The 24,587-nt window shown below is 41.3% G+C and overlaps 1 protein-coding gene across 37 annotated transcripts in view; it reads right to left on the bottom strand.

Moving 5' to 3' along the window:
• Positions 1–24,587, bottom strand: part of FOXP1 (forkhead box P1) — a 724,900-nt gene that overhangs the window by 698,688 nt on the left and 1,625 nt on the right. For all 37 annotated transcript variants that reach the window (XM_084840386.1, XM_084840360.1, XM_084840382.1 and 34 more), the window contains exon 2: positions 23,048–23,148. The gene's annotated coding sequence lies outside the window, so the exon portion shown is untranslated. The remainder of the gene's footprint in view (positions 1–23,047; positions 23,149–24,587) is intronic.

Genomic DNA, 24,587 nt, shown 5'->3' with positions numbered 1-24,587 from the left:
AACTATCAGCCTGCTTCATTGTGTGCAACAGTTATGAAAAGATTCAGATGGCTTGGTCCCCAGCACAGTGGGAGGGGAGGAAGGAAGTCTGGAACATAGGTGATTACAGAAAAAGATCAATAATAACCACTTCATATAACTAAGCAATTCAATAATGCTTCACTGCTTATTATATATATATATAGACACAACTGTGACCTTATCAGCTGATATTGTGAATTGCACTTTGGTATTCTGAGTGGCAAAATTCCATTGGTTCTATCACGCATCAGTGGAAACAGATTCTTGTTTTGCTGGGCTTCCATGAGTGTGTGGCCTCCATTTTTAACCCCAGGTAACAGCAACCCAGTTAGATGCAGTGTTTTAAATGGACATGATGCCTCCTTCCTTTGCACAATGCACATATACACAGAAAATTATTTTCTCCCTTTCTAGAATTCTGAGTGTTGGATATATCTTACTGCTGTAGGAAGGGGTCTTTTGCTTTTAAAATGTTCACCCGTGCACAGCAGTAAGAACTAACCCAACCTGCTCATACTGTGCTGCAGAAGCTTTTATTGAATGGAATCCCACCCAACCTGCAATGAAGGGGAGACACTTGGCCTCTTGTTGCAGGGAAGGCATGGCTCTGTTTCCTGCTGAAAGAAAGACCGACAAGAACTTAACAAAAAGTAGTCTGAGCTGGTTCTGCTGCTGAAGGCTGCTAGGAAGGGGTCAGTGAACTAGCTCCAACCTGCTGACAAGCATTTCAAATGTAAACATTGTGTCAATTAAAGGCTGTGAGGGCAAAGAGTGCTTAGAACCACCTTTTGGTGTTTCATTGCCAACACAAAACACTTTCCCCCACAATTCAGAGCTCTCTGCTCCTCCTCCTATCTCTGTCTGTCCGTATCCTATGAGTACCATCACCTCAGTTTTAGAATTAAGAATGGGGGCTATTTGTTAACTATGAAAAGTAATCAAAACAAAGCAGTAATGAATGATGATACACATTATACTCATAGTCCCAATGGTTTGGGAGGGGGGAAGATCTTTTGTTCACAGGCCAAGTGAGAGAGCACTCAACCTCCTTTCTATCGCTTCCCAACTCTGTGTTTAGCATATCTTCAGACACATATGAGGAATTGTACTCCGAGAATGGAAAAGGGGAGTAAGTCTAATTAAATAAGCAAGTTAGGAAAAATGCAAAGTAATTATCATGCAGCTAATACTTAAATAGGTTTGGGATGCATAATCTAGGTGCAAACAGGTTATAATTACAAATGACCCTGTATAGTTCTCTACAATCATGCCTACCTGAAGGGCACATTACACACCCTTCAACGTATGCAGCTACACATGGCAGGAACACGTTTTATTATATTGTGCCACCTTCAGCACTCCTATGTAAAAAAAACCCCACAACCAAAACAGCTTTCACGTTAATCTTAAAAAAGATAATTACTAATCTATTACTCATCACATCTAGTACTTAAACACAATATTCAGCTTATTCGCCCTATCAATAACCCTGTGAGGAAGGTGACCACCCTGGGTGAGAGACAGGGGATAGAAGCTTCATATCCCACAACTGCTTCTCTGCCCAGGGTGGGAGACTGTGGTAGTCAGAAGCGGAGCTTCCCCTGGGTGAGAGCTGGGGGGGGGGGAGGCGGAGAGAACTGCTTTGCCACCTTCCAGGTGAGGTAGAATGAACATGAACCAATGGAAAAAGGTTACATGGCTAAAAAATAGCACTTCACTTGTTCTCTGCGTTATTTGGTTGATTAACAAGCCTGATGTCCTAACTGTGACCAGCAGCTGGTTACGACCAGAAATCACAAACTGTGACTGTGTTAGTTTGGTTGGGAGTGATTGTGGGATGAGTGGAGTGTATGTGTTGAATGGTTGATTGTATATCTGAATGGTGGGTGGCTGTTGAGAGTGCATGGATATTTTTACAGCGGTAAGGATGTGCCTAGGAGACCCTGACCCACGGAGGGGGCACCACTATTCCAGGGACTTGGGGCGGAAGGAGATACAGCAGGAGGAAAGGGTTGGGACATCAAAGTAGAATGGGCCACAACTGTTTATACACTGTTCCCCTTCTACCCCCCTCCTCTAGCTCTCATGTAGCTGGTAGCTCTTCCACTGTGCCCTCCTGTGTTGCAGTGCTGCTATTTAATGCCAGATCGGTCTGCAACAAGACTGCAATCATCCATGATTTAATCATGGATGAGAGAGCCGACCGGGCGCGTATTACTGAGACTTGGGTGGGTGAGCCGGGTGAAGTCAACATGACTCAGCTCTGCCCACCTGGGTATTCAGTGCAGCACGAACATAGGTTGGAGGGCCAGCGGGGGGGGGGAGTTGCCGTGGTTCATAGAACTTCCATCTCTACCACCAGAAGACCACCTTGGAGCAGGCCTTGAGGGGTTGTACCTGGTGCTAGGCCATAGAGACAGATTGAGGATGGTGCTGGTGTATCACCCACCATGTTGCCCAGCATCCTCCCTGACTGAGCTGGCGGAGGCAGTCATAAGTGTGGTATTGGAGGAACCCAGGACGGTGGTTCTGGGTGACTTCAACTTCCATGCTGAGGCTGTCTCTGGAGTCCCAGCTCAGGACTTCATGGCCTCCATGACAACCATGGGGCTGTCTCAGTATGTCATCGGCCCAACACATGAAACTGGGCACACCCTTAATTTGGTTTTTGCTCCAAGTTGTGAGATGGGTAGTCTGAAGATGGGGGGGGGGGGCTCCAAGTAACCCCATTGTCATGGTCAGACCATTTCCTGGTGAGATCTGAACTTATGGCGTTACTCTCCTACTGCGTGGGTGGGGGACCTATTCGTATGGTCCGCCCCAGGAGACTGATGGAATCCAATGGATTTCTGAATGCTCTTGGGGATTTTCCAGTGGAGAGAGCTGGTGATCTAGCCAAGGCCCTAGCCTCACTGTGGAACAGTGAGATGCCGAGGGCCATCAACTTGATTGCACCTGAGTGCCCTCTCCGGCACTGTGGAGCTGCAGTCAGTGAAACAGGCTGGATGTTGGCTAGAGAGCAAATGGAGCAGGACTCGAAGTGAAGACGACCGAGCACGCTCTACAGTGCATAATTGTGCCTACTGCGTAGCAATGTGGGCAGCAAAAAAGGTTTATTTTGCTGCCTCCTTTACGTCCTCAAGTAGCCGTCCAGTGGAGCTCTTCCAGGTGGTCTGGCGGTTGTTAACATCTTCCTCAGTAAATGGGGTCCTGGCCCCGTTGAAGATCAACTGTGACCTTTTTGCATCGCACTTTGAGGACAAAATCACTTGTCTCCGCAGCAACCTTGATGCTGTTGTTAGTACAGTACCAGTAGAGGTGTCTGTTGCCACCATCTGCCCGATTTTGTGGGATCAGTTCCAGTTGTTGTGGCCTGATGATGTGGACAAGATGCTTGCAATAATGCGACCAACTACGTGCCCTCTCGTAGATCCCTGTCCCTCCTGGCTAATGAAAGCTAGCTGAGGGGGTATGACTGGGTGGGTCCAGGGAGTGATAAATGCTTCCCTACGGGAAGGGGTGGTCCCTGCTGTCCTTAAGGAGGCAGTAGTGTGGCCACTCCTGAAGAAGCCAACCCTGGACCCAACAGTATTAGACAACTACCTCTCAGTCACAAATACCCCTTTTCTAGGGAAGGTACTTGAGAGTGTCATGGAGGAACAACTGCAGGCACTCTTGGAGGATACTGATTATCTAGACCCATTTCAGTCTGGGTTTCATCCTGGTTATGGGACTGAATCAGCCTTGGTTGCCCTGATGGATGACCTTTATCGAGAGAGGGATGGGGGAGTGCAACCCTGTTAATTCTGCTCGATCTCTCATCAGCTTTTGATACCATCGACCATGGTATCCTTCTGGATCGACTGTGGGATGGGTACTGGAGGCACTGTGCTACAGTGGTTCCGGTCCTGCCTACGGGGCCGAATTCAGAGAGTAACACTGAGTGACTATTCCTCGGCCCCTTGGCAATTGCGCTATGGGGTGCCACAGGGTACCATCTTGTCCCCAATGTTGTTTAACATCTATATGAAGCCACTGGAAGCGGTCATTAGGGGATTTGGAGCTAAATGCCATCAGTATGCTGATGACACACAGCTCTATCTCCTTGTAACATCTGAATCAGGAGAGGCTGTGCAAGTCCTGAATCAGTGCCTAGACTCACTAATGGGCTGGATGAGGGCCAATAAACTGAAGCTGAATCCTGGCAAGATAGAAGCCCTGTGGCTGAGCGGTTCCCTGGTCCAGGAGATAGGCTCATTGCCTGTTCTGGATTGGGTTGCACTCCTCTGAAAGATCAGGTCCGTAGTCTGGGGGTACTCCTAGATCCATCATTGTCGCTGGAGGCCCAAGTGGTCGCAGTGGCTCAGAGTGCCTTTTACCAGCTTCGGCTGGTTCGCCAGCTACGGTCTCTCCTGGACAGGGATAGCTTGATACTAGTACAGGCATTAGTAACCTCAAGACTGGATTACTGCAATGCGCTCTATGTGGGGCTGCCCTTAAGGCTGGTCTGGAAGCTGGAGCTAGTGCAGAATGCAGCAGCTCAGCTGTTGTCAGGAGCTGCCCCTTTTCAGCATGTAACTCCTTTGCTGAGGGAACTGCACTGGCTGCCTATTCGCTACCTGGCCAGGTTTAAGGTAGTTTACAAAACCCTCAACAACTTGGGACCAGGATACCGGAGAGAGTGCCTCCTTCCTTACCAACCTGCCTGGTCACTGAGGTCATCAGCGGGCATGTTCCTGGTGGTTCCACATGGACCCATGGCCCAGTTGGAGTCCACCAGGAAAAGAGCCTTCAGTGTGATGGCCCTCTTCCTGTGGAATTCCCTGCCTTTAGAGGTCAGGCAGGCGCCAACATTGTGTTCTTTCCGATACCTCCTGAAGATGTTATTTCAAGAGGCCTTCCCTGCATGACCAGCCGTGGCTTGTTAAATTCCACTTTGTTGGGGTTTGTCTTTAAAAAATTATTTTTTTAAACTCTTTTAACCGGTTTGTTTTATTCTTTTATCATGTTGTTCACCGCTCCAAAATCTTCTGATGTGGAGCGGTATATAAATATTGTAAGTAAAATAAATAAAATAATAAATCATTATTAGTGTTTTTAAAGATTGGGAAACAGGCGGAGAATGCTAAAGACCTGTCTAAGACCACACAGTGAGCACATAGCTGAACAGGGATTTGAATTCATGTCTTCAATACTACACTTACTGAGCCACACCCAAATCCCATCATGATGCCAGACTGCATGTAACAACCTCTCAAGTATAACCTAGTGCACCTTTACAATTACCAGTATGCAGAAAGTAAACACCATATATACTGTAGGTATGACGGAACCCTTCCTTCCCCACTCCTGAACACATACACACATCATTCAACCCCTGCAGAGATGGCGCACGGAGTGCAAAAAAAGGCTCTGCAAGATAAGACCCTGGGGTGAAACCAGCATAAAGGGCTGTCATAAGCAGACAGGTACAAGGCATCTGCACGGTTTTATTTTTAATTGTGAGAACAAATCACCCAGCAGAGATGAGTATATGCAAATATTTTATCTAGGTTAGCGTGTTGGCCCAGAACCAGGGAGGCCTGTGTTCAAATCACCACTCAGCCATGACCTGATGGGCCAGACATTATCTCCTGTCCTCACATGAGCTGTTATGCAGCTTAAATGGGAGTGGGGGAAGGGATGTATGCCTTGGAGGAAGGGCAGGATAAAAATGTAATAAAGACATTTGGCATGCAGAAGGGTAGGTAAAAAACGAAACAACAGAAATCTTCAACAAGTATCCCCAGCTTGACATAAACAATCATGTGTTAAACTCACATAAAGTCTGTGGTCATTAGAGATATAAAATTTCCAGAAATTTTGAAGCCATGGGGGAAAAAATATTTTTTTTCCTGGGAAAAAACAGACATTTTGGGGGAAATGGAAAAATAAGCAATACTTAGCGGGGGGTTGGTGCTCTTTACAGATCTGAAGTTACTTTGTTGCTTTATGACAGCCTTCCCCAAACTGGTACCCTCCAGATATTTTGGACTGCAGCTCCCAACATCTCTTTAATGTTTGGCCGGAGGGAACATCAGCAAGTAATCCCTGAAATATCTGAAGAATCCTAGAGGCCAGAAGAGGCAGGAAGAGGAAGACTGGTGTACAGCATCTGTTCCTATTTGTAAGGAAGTTTAGTAGAATTCCTAAACCTGTTCCTGTTTGTGGGGTGGAGCTTAGGGAAATCTGATCTGAAGAAAAAGGTATCGAGATTTTATTTAACTGGAAAAGACTCAGCTTAGGAATGGTAGGAAACCATATTTAATTAAGAACCTTTAAGCAAACTCCACCTATTGTTTCAAGAGTGACATTTTATTCACTTTTGTAAATTTGTTATTAAATACCGCATTTTTTGTCATTTTGAAAGATGGTCTCTAGTGGTAGTGCCAATCCCATGCCTACGCCATAGGAACCAGGCTACTGAGCTTCTTTTAGGTAGAGAAGGTTTATTGCAGTGGCAGCAGTTAAAAGGTTTTATAGCTGAGGCAGCATTTCCTAGTGGTAAGGTCTAATTGAGAACATTATTAAAAACTGTGGCAGTGAGTTCTATAGACCCAAGCCTCAAAGTTAATTTTTTTTAAAGAGAAAAACGTAAATGGGATAACTCACAGCTGGTGACAGTGGCAGTTGACCTACAGCACTTTTTTTCACATGTGGGTTTAGATTAGAACTACATTAACTGAATGCTATAGCATCTAACCAGAACAAGTCCTGAAACACAGGGTTCTGTAGAACAAAGCCCAAACTGTCAAGAACGCACATTTCCTTCCATATTATATGCTGACTCTACTCACATGCCAGGAAATCGAGCATTCGGAGCATTCCTAAATGTCTACCGGTAAATCGGAGCATTCCTAAATATCTATCAGTAAAAGATACATTAAAGCAATAATTTTAATAAGGAATGGAAGACAAAACTATGCTGGGAATCTTACAGAGGGGATTATAAAAACATTTCCCCATGTCTTTATTATTTCCAGACATTTCACATCTTTAGTATTTCTATAAAAGTGTTCTTATTATATGTTTTTTAGAAAGCATTTGGGCGGAGTAAAGGCTGGGTAACAATATATAAGCACCTTATCTTAAATTCTAGAAGAAAATATTTCATGATCCAAAGCTGTTAAATTTTTCGAGGAAAAACAAAAACGGTCCTTGGAAAAACAAGTTTTTTCTCCACTAATTTTTCCCCCCCAGGCCTTCACATCTCTAATGGTCATTTCTTTTAATAAACTGATGGTGCAATCCTAGGCATGCCTACTCAGAAGTAAGTCCCACTAAGTTAAATTACCTAGATGCCATATAACAGTAAGGCTGGCCAGGCATTTTATATGCTTTCTATTGCATATGCATATACTGCCCTCTCCAATAGAAAGATTTGGTACCAGGATTTAATGCATGTTCTGTAAGCTTGACTTCATACATGGATATCCTCAGCAGTGGAAACTTTTACCTACTACATATAAAAACTCACACATTTTTGGCATGAATGGCAATATCTGCCCAACTGTGATACACAGTCAGAATACCAGCAACACAGCAAATCAGAATTGATAAAACATTACATATGTAAAAGACACATTACTATTATTTTATTATTTGTTACATTTCTATACTGCCCAATAGCTGGAGCTCTCCGGGCAGTTTACAAAGATTAAAAACATTAAAAATGCAATATACAGAGATTAAAAACCATTTACATTAAAAGAAAACATGAACAAACGATATACACAAAAGAAATATATATCTAAGGGCACAATCTTATGCAGATAGGCGGCTACCTCCAAACTTGGAGGCAACCGCCTATTCAATGCAGGGCAGGAGAAGCACGGAGGGGATCGTTCCTTCTGCACTTCTCCTGCCCTGCATTTGCAGCTAGACAGCTGATTTCGGCTGTCTAGCCGCAGGAGGGCGGAGCGGGGAGGAGGCTGCCAGATGACACATAGGATGTGACCTACTGGCATTTCCACCCTCCCCGCCCCAGAACGCCCCCTGCAATGCCCCGTTTTGGCCATTCCGCGCTCCTCTTGTGAGCACAGAGCACAGGGCTGTTCCACGCTGCCTCACAGGCAGCGCGAATGGGGGAAAGGTCAGTTCTCCAGGAACTGACCTCGGTGCGTGGGCTCCAAAGTCAGTTCCCAGAAACCAGATATCCTATGGCTGTCTAGCCGCTGACTAGTGGCCATAGGATGGTTCCCTAAAACAACTTCAAACAAACAATCTAAAAAGCAAACAACCATAACCGTAAGACATTTCAGGATTGATTAAACTTACCATATGCTGCCAAATGCATGGGAGAATAGTCTTAACCTGACACCGAAAAGATAACAATGTTGGCGCCAAGCAGGCCTTATCAGGGAGATCATTCCATAACATAGATGTAAAACTAGATTTTACTCTATCTACCACACGTGCTCAATTCATAACAGAAATTAATCCATTCTAAGTCTCAAATTTTGCCTTTGTGTGTTAGCTAATCTATGAACAAATCTACTGATTCTTTTCTGATATAGACATATTTGAGTTTTTCTGCACAGCAGTTTTACTTTCTTCTATATTGCTTTATGTTAAAGAAACTGCCTACCATTTCCTGTGTTGAATACTCTACTTATAACTGATCATTCCTAATAAAATCCAGTTATTTACCAACCTCTAAGTCAATAATATGGAATATAACCCTGAAAGTTTACCATATTTTCTTTTGGCTATGATTTAAATTATACTGTTGTTGTCACCTTCATAGAAAGCAGAAACGTCCCATAGATTCTTCATATGAAGAATGAATAAATGAAAGAGTGCAGAATTTAGATTTTATAGGCAGCTTCCCATATTCACAGTAAGATAGAAACAGCTGAACAGGAGTTTAGGTGTGTTTCTTTAATAATATATAAATATTGAGCTATGGGTTTGAGATACACACCTCAAAAATCTTCCTAAACATGCATCAGATTATTTGCATCAGACAAATAACATTCACAGCCAGTTCTCTACATATCTCTTAATGACAGGGAGAAGCAGCAGAAGTGGCCCTACAGTGGATTCACAAAACCACTGTTTCTACTGCAAGGTGATTTTATGGACAGTTTGCTCTCAGAGTCTGAAAGCCTCATGAATTGTCCATGAGATTCTCCGATGACGACCCAATACGAAATCTGCAGATGGGATGGTGCAACTTTATTTAGTTTAATGTGATTCCTAATTTATTTAATTTGATGTTTTATTGTAAGAGCTGTTCAATTGTTTTAATAAGTCTAAAGTCTACATTGTTAAATGTATGTCCACCAGAGAACATTTGTTACTGGGTGAGTACTAAGTGGTATCAATAAATAAACAACATGGTTAGTCCGCATGCATATCACTATGGTACTATTCACAGAAGCAGGATTCCTCTCCAACACAAGGTATCTACAAAAAGACATATCTGATCAGGAATTTATCCTAAAATTAACCATGCTGACAAATATTTCTTTAAGATGCACCTTTACAACTACATACATCAGTTATACTAGTGCAAATGTTTAGAATGGGAAACTAGACAGAGAAAAAAAACCCACACACACCCCTTTACAGAATTCAGCAGCTGGTCAAGACAAATATTTCTAGATGCTAAAAAAGCTGTTGAGGATAATGCTGAAACAAATGCATTTTTATCTTTTCTAAGTTACCAAACATTAGCATTTTATTCAGCCATGACCCTTATTAAATTGAAGATCTGTACAATCAGAATTAAATATGTTCTATCTACACAAAATAAAGTGCATTATTTATCACTAATATTTAATGACAAAAAGGCTGATAAGTTTCTCCGATTATACCACTGATTTCCTCTAGTCATGCATCATTGATTCTGTCGGTCATTAGCATTATCACAGTGCATAAACTTCAGCTTATGCAGCAACTTTGATAACAGCGGCTGAAACTTACATCTACCTTTTTCTCCCCCATTTAGCTCAGATTAGCTATTCTACATTTCCACCTCAGATTGAGTAGGTATCAAGAACATTCCTAAAAATCCTAGAGCATGAACCTCTGCAAACTCTTTCTGCGCAAATCTGAGGGCATTTCAACTGAGCTTGTACGTAAGACGTTCACAGTGGATTATGCCGAAAGGTTCAAAACTGAACTATAATTCAAAACTAAACTAACATTCTTAAGTTGTATGAACTTAAGAACATTAGTTTAGTTTTGAATTGTGCTTTAAACATATACCTAGAGAAATGCTAATCTTGTGCACTATCATAAAGATGGTATTTGCAGACAAAACAAATATATGGACACATTTCCCATGTGAAACAAAACAACTACTGTGAGTAGTTGAGGCTAAATTGAAAGCATTTTATTTTTAAGAGATCTTTTGGGGAGAAAATAACTGCTACTTATACCACTGACCCTCAGATGTACACACAGGTGTACTACACGTTTTCTGTGCAAAGCACTATGGCTTCCAAGGGCATTTTTAATCACAAACACATGTTCAACACAAAGTTTGAAAAACATACTCAAAATTTAAAATGTAACTCTAAACCTAAGAGAGCTCCACAAGTTAAAAACCCATTATCATTCCAAAAACACACTAGGTTAAATCAAATGTTGCACGAGCAGACTTCTATTGTGCAACAGGACTTCCCCTTGTTTTCTTACCCCTCAAGAATATCCTTTAAATCCAGCATGCCCCTCAAATCTGCTCTGCAGAGTCCCCCAACCTCCAGAGAAGATTGGGGGGGTTGTAGGGAGGAGAAATCCACTCTGCCACCAGCGGTTTCCATTCTGCTGGCAGGTGGCCAGTGCTGGATCCAATCCACTGAGCCAATTCTCACGTAACAGTTCCTAACTTGTTTAACTGAGGAATTGTCGGGGCCAAGCACCAGCAAGCAAGCATACTGACTCCCATACGCTCATTGCTTCTGCTTTCAATCAACAACCCTTACATCCAGTCCCAGAACTCTGGGTTGCTTAGGGGTTAAACAATTCAGTTAACCCAACAATCACCCATAGTTTGTTAACTGGTTAATTCTGGGTTTTTTAAACCCTAAGCAAGCCAGAGTTCTGAGTTTGGACATCTCAATAACAACCCAGGAACAAAGTGTTCCTGGGTTGCGATAGAAAGCAGAAGCGATGAGCATGTGGAAGGCAGTGCACACGTGTTGCCACTAGGCCCTTACAATTCCTGGGTTAAACAAGTCATGAACTGTCCTTACGTATAAACTGGACCAGCATGGAAGACTTTCATTTTGCTTCACAGAAGACCATAAGTAACTTGATTTAACAGCACAGAGGGCCAAAAGAGACATTACCTTAAATCCTTATATAGCAGCTACATTTCTTTTTATTATTCTAGAATAGGTGCAGGGATTCCAATCCAGATTGGGCCCCTAGCATTGGGATCAGGGAGGTATTTAAGATCCAGATTGGGCCCCCTGTACCTACTCTAGAGTAAAAAAGAAAAAAAAGGAGGCATAGCTGCTAGATTTGGATTTAAAATAATGCCTCTTTTGGCCCAGAAATAATTGTTATCAACTTATATGAGTATTAATTTTATTATTTTCTAATATAAATTATACACTCATATCATCAGAAATGTCTCAGTTTAATTTCTACAAACTCCACTAAAAGCAGGGATAGTGCAATATTTCCAGTTCAATACCAGTAAGCGTCTCTTCCTTCTATGAAATACTATGCCACATCAAGTTTGAGAGAGATTACAGTATGGATGAAATTTTACTTTCAATTGTCGTAGTATAAAATTCAGCATCTTGTACTTTAATGATTAACGTCCTTATACTATTACTGTTTACTGAGAAACAAGTCCCACTGATTTTAATGGGATCTATTCCCAAATAAGTGTGCTATTAAAAACCTTATTTTACCTTCATGTTTTTTAGACTATAACTGGAAACTCCTCATTCAGCACAAACCCATGCACTTAACTGCACATATCAGCATGCTAATGAGCTTGGGATTCTTGATTAATTTGAGTTGGACTATCACTATACTGGGGTCTATCACTATTCAACCCAGCAAATGTTAAGCAAACAGACACCCTACAATACCAACATACCTGCTGGCTACGCCCCCAGTATAGGTCTCCTCCACACAAGTAGGAACTGATTCAGTAAATTTATATGCACATAGGCCTATTCACACTAATGCCAAACACATGGCTGCCAGGGAAACATATGCAGTAGGCACATGGGGTGTAGCCAGCAGGCATGACCCTACCCCCTCACATGTTCACTGACCGTGGAGAAGGTGTCTCAGCCTTCTAGTTTTGCCTGAAGAGCTGTCTGATGGGAGTACAGAATTAACAAAAAAAACCATGATTCCTTAATGACTGTGGATGTTTTCCAAATTATGGATATTTTATCTGCAAGGCAGGGTCTGAGACCCATGCCCTGCAAGGGTGTGTGGACTGAGAAGACAGTGACAAACAGGCAGTTCTGCTTGTTTGTCACCGTCTTGATTCATTATATGCCTTGATCCATGATATCACACTGAAGCTCAGCACATAGTACTTCTATAAGCTCCTTCCATCCTTGAAATAATATGCCACAAACTGATTCACCCGGGTTTCACACAATGAATCCATGGGTTTGGGGGAGTGTGCAGGATGGAGGGAGCATGTTGGTTCCCAACCACTTCCATACTTCCAGTGCACTAAAGACCCCAGAGACACCCTGTCCCTGTATTGTTCTCCATGATGTTCCAACCCGGAGCTCTGGGTTGTCAAGGGAGAAACAATCCAACATTTTAACCCAAGAACAAACCTGAGTTTCTCCCTCTACAATGCATAGTTTCAGGTTCACACATCATGGAAAACAACCAAGGGTTGGGGAGTCCCCGGGCTGTTTAGTGCACCAGAAGCAGGCAAGCGGGCAGGAACCAGCGTGCTCCCTTGGTACCGCCTGCTCCCAAACTACCCACTGTTCGTTAGCCATGGGTGGACTGCTGCATGCAAACCGGGTCACTGACTTCAGAAATACCCCTGGTTATCGTCTAAGAAATGGGCCGTACTGAGTACATGACTTGCTTTCATAGACACTAACATTCTAATATAAGTTTTGAAAGCAATAAAGCTTAGAGGGGAAGGGGGAATTAAAAATGTGCCAATGGCTTACCATAAGCTAGCATACTAATGGAAAGCAATCAGTCCCCCTCCCCACAAACCTTTCATCATTTAGTAAACAAAATGAACACACTCCCATATATGTGTACCTGTAACCATGAGAGACAACCAGTCTGTCACGCTACTACACTGCCGACCCCAAGGATATAATGGACGTGAGTAAGACTAGTTCTACTTTATCTGGTGTGCAGCATATGCACTGGTACAACATCTTGCTGCCCCACTGCAAGCTGTGGGGCTACTGTAGTGGTCACAGCATGTCATTCCAGGAACTGCCTTGGTAATGCAGCAACTTATTGGGACACAACATAAGGTTTGCTTTCAGAATACAAAGCACATCTATAAAATAAGGTTTGTAACACAAAATCTGACAAAGGCCTAAAATACAAAACTATGCTTAAGGTTTTTTTTAGTTGAATATCACATTGCTTACACTGCAACTGGTACCAGCATTCTATGTGAAAAAAGACATCTATAAATCTAACATATTTTCACCATATGTGATTTATAAATTTACCAGCTATCAGTTATCACAGATTGCTACCTCTTACCAAGTGAGACAATTATCCAGTGATGCAGCCACACTAGAAGTTGAATCAGCCATATCTTGACTGACTTTTACCTGTGAATTCACCCAAGCAATTCAAATCCACTTAAGATTTACAGGACAATCGTATGCATGTCTACTCAGAAATATGCCCCACTGAGTTCAGTGGGACTTGGGGTTCAGTATATTAAACTGCAACTTAAGGTCATTTGTAGCTGATCATGTGCATTTTTACTCATAAGCAAGTCCAGCTACATTTAATGGAATTCACTTCCTTGTACATATGTGCTAGGGAGGTAATCTTTGCTGTGATCCCAAACTCACTTACCTGGAAGTAGATTGCACTGTTATCAATGGAATTTACTTCCAGGTAAGTGTGCTTAGAACCAGAGTGTTCACTGTACTGTCATCTATAGAAGTAAATCATCTTAAATCCAAGCAATTAGGCTTAACAATGCTGTAGATCAGGCTGCAGTTGTTCTACAGTATAAATATGGCATTAATTCCTAAAGAAATAGCAGTTGATTGCTTAATGTCCTTTAAAAAACAACACAGTAGGGATTTAACAACTACACTGTGATTTGCAGGGTTACGTGGAAGATCTAGTAAGAAGAATATCCCTTTTCTTCAACATTTCCCCACCTCTTTAATAAGCTCCATTTTTTGTGAATCAGCCTTTACTGAAGACCTCTTAACAGAAATATTTTTGCTGCTGTTGTTTTAAGTCAAGAGCTACATTCCAGGCATACACAAGATTGAGATCAGAAACACAGAGGTACCCAGCACTACAGTGGCATTTAAATTCTATCTAACGTTTACATGCAAGCATTTGAGGAAAATGTGAAGTTCTCCTTCAGGAATGATCATATAGCTAAGGAACACTGAATATTTTTGAGAGTGGAGTGTCTCCTTTTTAAAACTTAGGATGCACCTTTTTGTACTAATGTTTTTCCACATGTAGGCTAGGACTTGGATAAGGGCCACACATACATAGAACAAAACTGTGCACAGAGCTAAACATCTGCTTGTTCTTCTTGCCAAAGCAGCCCTTTCAGCTGAAGATGCAAGCCACTTTTTAAAACGAATGCCAGCTCTTCTCTTCAGCAATACAGAACACAACCTCTTGCACACTGAAGAGGCATACTTTGAAGTCAGCATAGATTGGCTCTTTGCACTTGCTCACAGCAACATCTCTAGGAAGAGCTCTGATTGAGTGCAAACATCCAATTTGAGTGAGCCCAAAGCAATGCCCAGCAACAGTGATCAAGGGTGTTTCCAGAAGAGGCTTTTAATATGCAATCACCCTGCCCCATTCACAGAAATTTACAGGGGCTCCAGACAACATCGTCATCTACTTATAATCCTTCCACATTTTCCCACCACTTCTTCCATCCTTTTTCTTACTGTGGAAAATCTATTATGGAAGAAAAGACAGAGTAGCTGCACGAAGGCTGATGGTTAGTGCTAGGGTCCCTCCATCTGGAAGTACCCCCAGTTTCACGCAACCTTTTTAGCCCATGTCAGGGCAAGGAAAAGCCAGCCCAAAAGTGCCACTCTTCCCACCCTCACGTAAGCAGATTTCCTTTATTTTTCTTGGTGAAGATCTGGGCATTTAACCGGTCCCTGATATGATTTTATCTTCGTTTATCACCATTTTTTTAATAGAGACATGACATTCTACTTACAGCTGCGTTCTCTCCATTTATGTCTCTCTTAAAACGCATAAACATCATTGGCCTTGCTATCTAAATCTAATAGCGTGCGTCCGGTCACATAAAACCACAGAAGCTTTCCAAGATGCCTTGAGAAGACTGACTACTTTCATTTACTGATGTGTTAATATGCTTAATCTACCAATTAAATGAATGGGTTCATTTGGTAAAATACAGGAGAGGGAGAAAACTTGGAAGGAAAGTGTACCGCACAGCCCCAAGTAAAGATATTTGACCCTAATTGCTGGCAACTAGTATTATTCGAAGCATAACTAAGACCTAGAAAAAATATGTAAGGATAACAATGGTGAGAAGGAGCAAACCATTTTTTTTCTAGTGGCCATATGGGGAACCCTGGAGGGCAGTATTGGGAACCCAAACAGATTGGGTTCCCCATCCCTGCCCTACATGCTTATTTTCTATCAATGCTCCCTGCCTTAGCTCTGGACAGATTTCTGCCAGTCCGTCAATATAGACTATTGATGCTACTGAGACTCTGAATCTATGTTCCTTTCATGTTTGAGCTGCTTCCAGTAGATACTTCTATTTTGGACCTTACAATGTCAATGTCTCAATATGACGCTATGGAATGCAGTAGAAAAAGGTGTAAACCGCATTCCCTATGAAAGTGTAAAGACCATTGATTTTCTCGGTTATTTTGTTGGCCATAACAACAAGAGAGTAGACAGGGCAGTTCATACTAAGCGAGAAGTAGAAAGGGACCGTAGCTTAGCAGTATGACATGTTTTACGCTTGTACAGTTCAAGTTTCAATACCTGGCATCTCCACTTTAAACTAGAATAGGATGGCTGGCAAAGACATGTGTCTGAAACTGCTGCCAGCCACAGTAGACAATATTGGGTTAGGATCTAATGGTACAACTAAGTATGGCAGAAACTGATATTCTAATTTCAAGCCACTTGCTCTTCTTACCTTACTTCTATGTAACAAATGAAGCACCTTTAACATATTCCCGGCAGGCCTTTTATGTGATCCTAAATTTCTTTTGGAAGGTCCTTGTGCTCTTGGGTGATTACTTAATCCTGAAGTAATTAATTTTAATTTTTATAAAAGTCAGTCCCTATGAGTGCACAGGTAAATTTGACATTGTGATGACAAACATTTCCCATTTCTTTGTTGCTAAATGAATTTACAGTACATCAGTGAATTTCAGATGAATACCATATAGCAAAGGACGGAAATACATAGACAGGGTGGCTTGTCTCTCCTTCACACTAGTACAACACTGTCAATAACTCAATGCAGTTACTCTTGCAATATACCAGAATCAGGCCTGTTAAACATAGGCATGGTAAGCCACAATTTTCATAATATGAATGTTGTAATTTTATGTTTTAAAGTCTACTAAGGTGCTTTATCTGAAAAGCAAAAAAAGAACAGTACTGGCCTGCTATATTCCTGGTAGAACAAATGACAGGAAAAAGCTGACTTAAGAAATTTGACTTCCAAGAATCTCACATATATTTCCCACTACACATCCAAGACATTGTGCGGTCACTTTTAAAACTGTTTCCAATGGAATTGAGAATAACTGTAAAGCTAAAATATTGAGGAAATAAGCACTGGGATAATCATAACAATGACTACTATTGTTCCAAGGCAAATTATTAAAAGTAAACAATACACTTGAGAATCATTTTTGCATTTGTTAGTTTCCTTTGAAAATTGTTCTATTGAGTGGCTGTCTTGGAGAAAACTTATAGTTAGAAAATTCCTAGATATATTTCATCATAAAAGACATAATGTAAATATTTCATGATATGAATTCCATTTTAAAAGAACTGTCAAGATATTTACAGTGCTCAATCTTACTTCTGCCTTTAATTAAATTTAACATACATACTTTAATGCAATTTAAATAGATTATTAGTTGTCAGAAGATAGTATAAATTTTGTTTACGATTCAGCTCCTTTAAGTACTTACACTGAGGAAACTCTTTTAACCCGATGACTGAGTAGTATTTAACATTGAGATGAGCCTTCTAAGGAGCGTCTGCTGCCCTTTGCACTCCTGCAATAATCTTAAATTACTACAACTTAATTACAATTTCAAGGCACTAAATTGAGATATTTTTAAATAGTAAGAAAGACTGGTAGTGGAGAAAAATAACTTATAATGACCCAGGTATTAGAGACTTACCAAAAAAAAAGAAAAAGAAAGAACAGGTGAAGATAATTCTGCTACAACTCTTCTTGTTCCAACATTTCAAATCGAAAATCATTTTCACTTTTAGAAATTAATTAGATAAATGACTGAGCAAATAAAGTCTGAGCAGACTTTTCTGAGTGCCCATAATATACGAACACCCACATAAATAATACTGCATATTGCTAAGAGTTTACCTCTGAAGTCCACATCAGTTGGAAACCTATGGCTATTATGTGTATTTTAGTTGCATGTAATTAGCATATCATTCTTGTACACACCAGGGATGTCAAAGTACACTTGATGAATATATTTCTTGAACTGTGCTTTTCTAGCATTCTAGATAGAGTCTTGAGCCATCTCCTGAAAGATCTTTCTATATGAACTGATTAAATATGAAAACTGAATAAAATTAATGTAGGCTTCATTTTATTTGGTTCCTTAATTCCAATCCCTCTGTTTCTTTTTATTTTGTACAGGATACCTCGCAAAATCCTCTCATTATTGTCACTGGAATTACTAATTCAGCTATAGTTTCAGCTAACACTGTCCAGTGTTTTCATAGTGCTGTTTTCAGCAGGAACTTTAAAAAAAATTAAGCCACACTAATTTTCTCCTACATCCCATGAAAAACAATGTATATTGCTATTTCACTTCACCACCAATCCAATCAAGCAATACACCTAAACTGATAACTTTAGGCAGGTTAATAGGACTACTCACATGCTTAAAACTGCTTCCAAGCTTAACATCTTGCCTAGATCTGGGTCTGTACAACTTGCTCCAAATATGCTTCAACAATCCTCTGCGTTAAAAATCCACTTACCAGATCCCACCTATTCCCTTTATCCCTATTATGTAACATATTTTAATTATGTTATTGCATGTCCCATGATAAAGCAATAACCAAACTAAATGAGGAATTTTCTAGTATAATGGCAACCTAAGCCAAGAAGTGCCTAATTCATTGTCAGTGTCTTTTATGACTCCTGTCTGAACACAACTGGAATCGCTGCAGCACCTGGCTATGCAGATTAGAGGCCCTGGGTTCAAGGCCTTGTCCCAGATGCAGAAAACTGGATGACTTGGGGCCTCACTAGAACTGCACATATGGCCAAAAGCAGTTAGGCTGTCAGATCAAATTAACAAAAATGAGGGAACCTGGCATCCATTCTATGCACATCAGCTAAGCTGCTGTGACTTGAGATATGCACATCCACCACATTACAGATATGGGGCTGCAATATCCTGAAATAAACAGACATGCCAGGTATGCCCTTTAAAATGTGGACTATAAAGCAACTCTAACAGTTTTTATTCATGCTATACACCTGCAGTATTATTGCTACAAATGGAATTAGATGAATGGTAGGCAGGATATAGCGTAGTATTAATTGTCTTGCTAACACCACAGCTTTTAATACGGAACATCTGTCTTTCTCCTTTGACTTGACTTAAAACATTTTTTTTTAATTGTTGCTCAGTTAAATTAAAATGATCTCAGGTAAGATGAAAGAAGAGATAACTTTTTATGGAGTTGTGGCCTATGATGTACTGCAGATATACTCTGGAACTTCTTCCCAGTATCCTGAAGAATTTCAGAATGTTTGCATAATCAAAGGCTCAGATAAATAAAAAGTGCTATTTACTTTTCCATGAAGCTGTAAAGAAGTAATCTGGATAACCAAGATTTTTTTTAAATAACAAACCTGGAGCTTCACTAATGTGGATTCTTCTGTATAGCTTATACAGTAGAATCCGGATATATCCTGATGCTCTTACGTGCTTCTTTAAAGGACCAATAAGCTCCCATAGCAGACACGGAGGGGGAAACACAACTTCCTCTGACTTCAAGGTGAAGCTGTGTGGAATTTAATTTAAACTATAAAAACACATCAGTTCTGAATGGTAAGAAAAGCTCATGCCCCAATATTATTGCCATTCAAAAAACAAACCCCCAAACCCATGCACATGCAGGAGCCTAGTTACGTATATGCCAAGCCCTATTGAGCTGCGTAAAAACATTTCAGCCCAGTGTCTTGAAGTTGCAATTAAGTTATAGTAATTTAAGATTATCACAAGAGCAAAGGGCAGTAGCAGCACTTCAGAAAACTACTCTCACCACTTAATGCCACTCAATCTTGGGGTTAAAGGAGCTTCTTTTAGTATAAGTACCTTAAAGCAACAGAATCGTAAACAAAATTTATACTATTATACTGTCAGCCTATAATCTATTTAAATTTTATTAGAGCATCTCCAAGAACATTTTACAGTCAGAAACACTATTGTGTCCCATAAATAACTGGATAGACTTGGTGAAATTATATTATACACAGAATACCTGTACATATACAACATGGAAATCCTTTACAGAGGTAAAGGACTGCACAGGTTTGTGTCTGAATTAAATACTGCAATGTGACAGTTGATGTATTTTTACAAAAGAATATTCAGAGGATGCAATCCACCTCCCACTGTAATCAATGGAAATTCCCACTGATTATAATGGATCTGGATTTCACCCAATAACTTCCAGTTCAAAGAAGCAGCAAATCACAATAAGATCAGCACTTAACTGTGTTCCATTTGGAAAAGTTATCCATTTACTGTTATTCCGTCCACTGCTTCTTACAGTAAAAGACAAAAACAATGTTAGATGGAACCACAGTTGTATTACTGCCCACTGTCATTATATTTCTACATTATGTAAACTCAATTAAAATGGGAGTTTCTCACCTATAACCTGGGCTGCGTTTTCCTTCTGAAAGGACTACATAAATTAGATCCTAGGAGAGACTGAGTTTAATTCTCCTACCAGTAGAGAAATGAAATATTATTACACTTATTAGTATAAATGCTGGGGGAGGGGAAGTAGGAAATATTTATAGCTTTAAAAAAAAGTTACATATTGCCACAAATGGCTTAATAGCATTCATTTGTTTAATGAACATGTATCTAATTAGATAATAAAGGTACCAATAATAATTTAAAAAATCTAATAATCAATGCAATAAGTTGTTTGGATGGTTGTAAAACTTACATGTGCTTCTTTCGTGATCTGAAATAAAGATCTATTTAAGTGATATTGGCTTTTTATTCACCGATAGTTATTTATCTGCTGTATTTCTGATTTTTATATCCTTTCCTACAGGAGTTGCTCCACTTTTTATTTTTAGAAATGTCCTTTGTTAAAACAGTATTAATGGTAAGAAACTAGGTTGCATATAATAGCATTTAAACATAGCTACAGAAATCTTAAAATATTTCAAACAAAATAAACTGCCTAACAAAGACTGCAGTGCAATCCTATACATGTCTGCTCAAGAGCAAGTCCCAGTACTTAAGGCTTCAATTCTAAGCATACCCATTACGGAGTAAAGCCACATTGAACATAGTGAAATTTACTTCTAGGTAAACATGTATAAGACTGTGCTGTCATTATGTGTAATGGTACTGTCTTTAAATGATACAAAACCAATAAATACTATAATAAATGTTTACAGTGTTCTTTAAAAATGAAATGTAATTTTAACTTTGTGTGTGTGGGTGACCATTTAAGACAAAAATCACTCAGAACAAGAAGGATCATGATGACTTCCATACTTTGGAAAACATATTACTTTGATTTTCTAAAACTCCAAGAAAAGAATGGCATAAAACTATTTCACAATGAAACTGTTCCAGTCCACATGAGAATAACATTTCCAGAAACCCCAAAATGTCTTTGTTTGTTGACAACTCAAGAGAATCTGTAACTGAAAGGCTAAACTTTATTATCTTTTCTTCCTCCTTTTTACATATGCTTGGGAACTCAAGCGTTCCACTCTGCACTGCAAGGTGTTATAGATAAAAAAAGGAAGTTGTACATCAGTGCAGCATGAATGTACAATTCTGTCAAATCAGGGGACATCTTTCCTTACATTGACTAGTATCTCAAACAATGATCAGGTTAAAAACATGAACTGAGACATTACATATAGGTTTTCCTCCCAAGTTGTCCTTAGGTTTCACAGCAAAGATCAGTATTTGTAATGGTCCATTTCTGCATAAGAGAACATAGAAGTCTTGCTGCCTGATCCAATAGTCCAGATCTTTCAGTGAAGCAGCTCTTAACAACAGCCCAGCAGCAGCTTTGTTTGATCTCTACTGCCTTCCTTAATCTGGGTTGTCAAGGTTCACTTGTTGAAGGCTGTTTACTTTTTTTTTAAGTGATTTCTCCCCCACCCCCACCCCCTTATACAATGACTAATCCAAAGACTGAGGAAAGAATGCTGCCAATGCAAGATGTGAAAGCTGAAATACCTTTTTGCAATGAGATTCTAGCTGATACATTTTGAACAACAGTTAATGGAAAGTTTCCCTTTCATTCTGCATATTGCTAAGGTTTTTTTTAAAATAGAAGTTGAATTCTACATTATTTTCAAGCACTCCAAATTTCTTTACTGTCCTCATATTCAACATCAAAGAGCTACATCCCTCCTCAAGATGCCTCTGCTCCTTACAACACTAACTGCATATTTGGAAGAGTGGGGGGGACTGTCCTTTTTAGGCTTGGAAGAGAATTGCTTCCTTTGGTTCATAAAAACGACAAACGCAAAGTATTTTGAAGTGTTCCCTTTTCTTCTACCTGTGCATCTTAGAATTAAAGTAAAAGCAAACACCCTAAACGAATAGCATGAACATCATACCTTACAGTTATCTGGAACTGTACAGAAATGTAATTAGGTTTGCTGATACTTTGTAAAGTCAGATAAACAAAGAAAATTTGAAATTATAGTCACAGAGTAAACTGTACATAAAACGTATGCAGTTTTGGTTTGCTTTTTTAATGTTATCACTCAGCACCCAAAGACTCAGAAATATGTAACATACATACATATGCTATGCAAATATTGATGACATTACTCATTCTCATAACAGTGACCAAAAATGAAACCCTAAACTTCTAAGAACACAAGTCAACCTCTCCTTCTCCAAGGATTTGATACTCAGAAGCAACCATAAACAGCTGAATGTTGATCTCGTCATTCTAAAGAGCTGGGAATGTTTTATTTTTAAAAACAGAACCAACAGATTTTCCAGTGGTCACTTTTGGGATGGAATTGCAACACTCCCACCCAGACTGCAATCAGCACAAGCTGGGCCACTGCCTTCCAAAGTTATGCCTGTGATTTTGGTCTTTCTACACCCTCTTTCAGCAATTGGGAAAAAATTAAACCATGTCATATGAAGACAATGCAAAATCAATACACTTAGTAATCAGCCCAGCAATGATATTTGAACACAATGACTTGGAATTAATAGTTATCAAGTGAGGTGGGATAAGACTGGGGGGAGGGGGGAGAGAAATGTCATCATATTTTATGACTTTCTATACTGGGGATTTTGCTTGGGTGGGAATTTCTTAAAGCCTCCATTGGTTCTCCTATACTTACCGGTAGAAAAAGCTCTGCACTGAGTGATCGCCACCGTCAGCACGCAGCTCCTAAGCAAAAGGCTGCTGTTGCTCCTGTCTCCGGAGGCAAAACTTGGGGCTCTATAGTCGAGAAGAAACCAAGGGTACTTTCAACAAGTCTCCACAAAACAGGTTTTGGTTAAGAGGTGGGGAAGGCTAAAAACTAGGAGAGGGAGGGAAAAATGTGCGGCTGTGTCTAAGGGATAGATGCGGGGTGGAGGCGGGGGGAGAAAACCTTGGAAAGCACTTCCAAGAAAGGGGATCAGGAAATCAGATCTAGTAACAAGATCTAAGATTGTCACAGACACCCGCGCGCACACTCTCTCAACCCTCCTCCCAGCTCAGCTGGGATCTACTCTTTTTGCAGAGATAATGCACCAGGGGCAAATCATGGCAGGCTGCTGGGGTGTGTGAAGTTGCACATATGCATTCAGAGATACTCCAGGTCAGAAGGCGGCAGCGAGTGAGCGAACGAGGCGCGCGAAGCGGGGAAGCGGCCGCTGGCTGGAGGCTGAGGAAGAAAGATGCGCTCCCGCTTCTCTGCGCAGGAGAAGAAAAAGATCGAACCGGGGAGGGGGATTGCTCTCGCCGCCGCCAAGCCACTTTCAAGGGTACCTGCACTGCAAGCCCCAACAACAGGCGGTGGGGTCACCGGGTAGTTGGGGAGGCGAGATCCACAAGGCAAAAGAGCAGTGGGTGCTGCGGAGGCGCTGGGAGAGCGGGCGCAGCTGGAGTTGCAGCGCGCCCTCCAACTTTTCCAAACTCGTCCCGGCTGCGAAGGCGCTCGCCCTGCTGCTGCAGCCACCGGAGGCGGCGAAACACTCAGCGGGGCGCGGCGGCAAGCCACCAGCAGCAGCAACGGTGGTGTGAAGCTAATGCGGGGAAATTTAGAGCAGGCACCGGGCAAAAGATGGTAGTGTTCGATTGTGTTTGTGTGGTACTGATTGACACCGGGGAGGGGGGGGAGACGAGGTAAGTGGTGCCGGTTGTGTGTGGGATTGTGTGTCAGTAGTTGTGGATGGGTCTTGCCGAGCGCCTGGGAAATTGCCCGTCTGGGGCTCCCTCCAGCGTGTCTTTGTGGAGTGTGCGGCGATCGCCACTTGAGCGCGGGACAAGAGGAAGGGCGCACGACTTCGCGCAGCGGGAAGTTGCTCTCTTTACGGCTGGCACCGTGGACAACAAGGGGTTTGGGTGGGGAGGTGGCCGCTTGCGGCCCCTGTATACTGTTTATGCGTGTAGTTGTGGCACTTCTTTCTGTAGGCTTGAGGTTATCTCCACGTGCGAGTTCCATCGCTGCGTGCCTCGAGCCGAGCTGCGCGTGTGGAATCATGAGATACAGGGCTGTGCACTCCCAACAGGGCGATTGTGGTGAGTGTCGTGTTTGTCACCTGTATGTAAGAGTCTGTCTGTTACTATTCTGAATGTGTCTTTGTGCGACTGAGGAAATGTGATGTTATCTTTGGCGGGGTACAAGGGGGCAATGCCACCAGGTCAGTGTGACTGTTGTATATCGTCGCACA

This window comes from Heloderma suspectum, chromosome 2 (assembly GCF_057233095.1).
Source record: "Heloderma suspectum isolate Gila_16-S chromosome 2, 16-S_ref, whole genome shotgun sequence".
In the NCBI taxonomy this organism is placed as follows: domain Eukaryota; kingdom Metazoa; phylum Chordata; class Lepidosauria; order Squamata; family Helodermatidae; genus Heloderma; species Heloderma suspectum.
The sequence above is the reverse complement of the archived record's forward strand: the minus strand, read 5'-3'. Positions and strand labels throughout refer to the sequence as shown.